Source organism: Triticum aestivum, chromosome 3A, assembly GCF_018294505.1.
Source record: "Triticum aestivum cultivar Chinese Spring chromosome 3A, IWGSC CS RefSeq v2.1, whole genome shotgun sequence".
NCBI lineage: Eukaryota > Viridiplantae > Streptophyta > Magnoliopsida > Poales > Poaceae > Triticum > Triticum aestivum.
In genome coordinates, this window is record NC_057800.1 from 149125523 (window position 1) to 149129021 (window position 3499).

Here is a 3499-nt window from a genome sequence, read left to right on the forward strand (position 1 = left end):
GCAGTCGAAGCGTCGGCGGAGACACAGAGACTAGACCGAAACTCCTCAAAGACTGGGGTCGGTAGTCCCTTAGTCATGACATCGGCAAACTGCTGAGTGGTAGGAACGTGCAAAACATGAACCTTCACAAGAGCCGCCTGCTCGCGAACGAAGTGAATATCGAGCTCAATATGCTTCATACGGCGATGATGGACGGGTTTGGCGAAGAGATAGACGGCGGAGACATTGTCGCAGTAGACGATCGTGGCCTCGGGGACCACACAAAGCAACTCCTGGAGAAGCTGACGGAGCCAAGAGCACTCAGCAACGGCGTTAGCCACTGCCCGATACTCTGCCTCGATACTCGAGCGAGAGACTGTGGGCTGCCGCTTGGACGACCACGAAATCAGCGAGGGCCCGAGGTAGACACAATAGCCTGACATAGAGCGACGCATGTCCGGGCAGCTAGCCCAGTCAACATCGGAGTAGGCGACCATGTCGATGGAGGAGGATGCCGTTAGAGTGAGTCCCAGGGTCATAGTGCCGCATATGTACCGAAGAATACGCTTCACCGGAGTCTAGTGGGAATCACGCAGGGAGTGCATGTGAAGGCACACCTGCTGGACTGCATACTACAAATCAGGCCGAGTGAGGGTGATATACTGCAAGGCGCCAACGATGTAGCGGTAGAACACGACATCAGGCGCAGGGGAACCCTCCAAAGTAGAAACCTTCACCTTAGTGTCAACAGGCGTGGGGGCGGTCTTGCAATTAAGCATACCCCCGCGCTTAAGAAGCTCATGAGCGTACTTCTGCTGATGAAGAAAGAACCCGTCGGCACGGCGAACGACCTCAATGCCATGGAAGTAGTGCAGCGCTCCCAGATCCTTGAGGGCAAACTCATCATGAAGACGAGCCGTGAGCTACTGAAGTGAGCTGCTGAAGAAGCCCAGGCGGGGATGCCATCAGGATGATGTCGTCCACATAGAGTAGCAGGTATGCAGTAGCAGTGCCCTGATGGTAGACGAAGAGAGACGCGTCGGAGCGGGTTGTGCGAAACTCAAGCTGCTGCAAGAACCCAGCCATACGCTGGTACCATGCCTGGGGGGGCTGTTTCAGTCCGTAAAGAGACCAAGAGAGCAAGCAGACGTGGTCGGGATGCTCGGTGTCGACGAAGCCAGTTGGCTGCTCACAGAAGACCCATTCTGTGAGGTGGCTGTGCATAAATGCGTTGGAAACGTCCAACTGATGCACGGGCCAGGCACGGGAACCCGATAGATGAAGCACCGTGTGAATCGTGCCCGATTTAATGACCAGGGCGAAGGTGTCGGTGAAGTCCACGCCTGTGCGCTAGCGAAAGCCGCGCACCACCCAGCGAGCCTTGTAGAGCTCAAAAGAACCGTCAGGGTTGGTCTTGTGATGAAACACCCATTTGCCACTAATGACGTTGGCGTGAGGGGGTCGCGGAACAAGATGCCACGTGCGGTTGCGCTGCAACGCATCAAACTCCTCGTGCATCGCGGCGAGCCAATGTGGATCACGGAGGGCGGCGTGTGCGGACGAGGGGATGGGCGACGGTGGAGAGGACGATGTCGACACCACGCACACATACTCATCAGCGGTGTAGCGTGTGCTGGGCCGGTGGATACCGGCGCGAGACCGAGTCATCATGCCAGCAGGAGGCGGGTCGGCTGCGGCAGGAGAACCGGACGAGGATGGCGAAGAGTCCGTCGCTCCCGGCGTCGCAGTGGGGCTGGCACCGGTAGGAGCAGGCCACAACACCAGTCGGGGTGGGAACCGAAGGGCCACCCAAGGCCGCAGGGGCCGCATCGGGACCGAGGCCAAGGGGCCCGCATCTGGGGCCGGGGCAGAGGGGCCTGTGGCCTGGAGATCCGTCGCGGGAGGCCACGCCGAGGCCGCGCCTGGAGGGGCCGCAGGTGACAGTAAATTTCAGCACACTATATAAATTTTTCCTTACCAAATTCCAGCTACCAAAGGAGCCTCACTCCCCGACAACGGCGCCAGAAAAGAGTCTTGATGACCCACAAGTATAGGGGATCTATTGTAGTCCTTTCGATAAGTAAGAGTGTCGAACCCAACGAGGAGCAGAAGGAAATGATAAGCAGTTTTCAGCAGGGTATTCTCTGCAAGCACTGAAATTATCGGTAACAGATAGTTTTGTGATAAGGTAATTTGTAACGGGTAACAAGTAATAAAAGTAAATAAGGTGCAGCAAGATGGACCAATCCTTTTGTAGCAAAGGATAAGCCTGGACAAACTCTTATATAAAGGAAAACGCTCCCGAGGACACATGGGAATTATCGTCAAGCTAGTTTTCATCACGTTCATATGATTCACGTTCAGTACTTTGATAATTTGATATGTGGGTGGACCGGTGCTTGGGTACTGCCCTTTCTTGGACAAGCATCCCACCTATGATTAACCCCTATTGCAAGCATCCGCAACTACAAAATAAGTATTAAGGTAAACCTAACCATAGCATGAAACATATGGATCCAAATCAGCCCCTTACGAAGCAACACATAAACTAGGGTTTAAGCTTCTGTCACTCTAGCATCCCATCATCTACTTATTACTCCCAAAGCCTTCCCCTAGGCCCAAACAATGGTGAAGTGTCATGTAGTCGACGTTCACATGACACCACTAGAGGAGAGACAACATACATCTCATCAAAATATCGAACGAATACCAAATTCACATGACTACTTATAGCAAGACTTCTCCCATGTCCTCAGGAACAAACGTAACTACTCACAAATCATATTCATGTTCATAATCAGAGGGGTATTAATATGCATAAAAGATCTGAACATATGATCTTCCACCAAATAAACCAACTAGCATCAACTACAAGGAGTAATCAAAACTACTAGTAACCCACAGGTACCAATCTGAGGTTTTGAGAGAAAGATTGGATACAAGAGATGAACTAGGGTTTGAGATGAGATGGTGCTGGTAAATATGTTGATGGAGATTGACCCCCTCCCGAGGAGAGGATCGATGGTAATGACGATGGTGATGATTTCCCCCTCCCAGAGGGATGTTTCCCTGGCAGAACAGCTCCGCCGGAGCCCTAGATTGGTTCCGCCAAGGTTCCGCCTCGTGGCGGCGGAGTTTCGTCCCGTGAGCTTGCTTCTGATTTTTTCCAGGGCGAAAGACCTCATATAGCCAAAGATGGGCACCGAAGGCCTGCCAGGGGGGCCACGAGGTAGGGGGCGCACCCAGGGTGTAGGGCGCGCCCCTACCCTCGTGGATAGTGGGTGTCCCCCCTCTGGTGCTTCGTTCGCCCAATATTTTTTATATATTCTGAAACTGACTTCCCTGAAGTTTCATGACTTTTGGAGTTGTGTAGAATAGGTCTCTAATTTTTGCTCCTTTTCCAGCCCAGAATTCTAGCTGCCGACATTCTCCCTCTTCGTGTAAACCTTGTAAAATAAGAGAGAATAGGCATAAGTATTGTGACATAATGTGTAATAACAACTCATAATGCAATAAATAT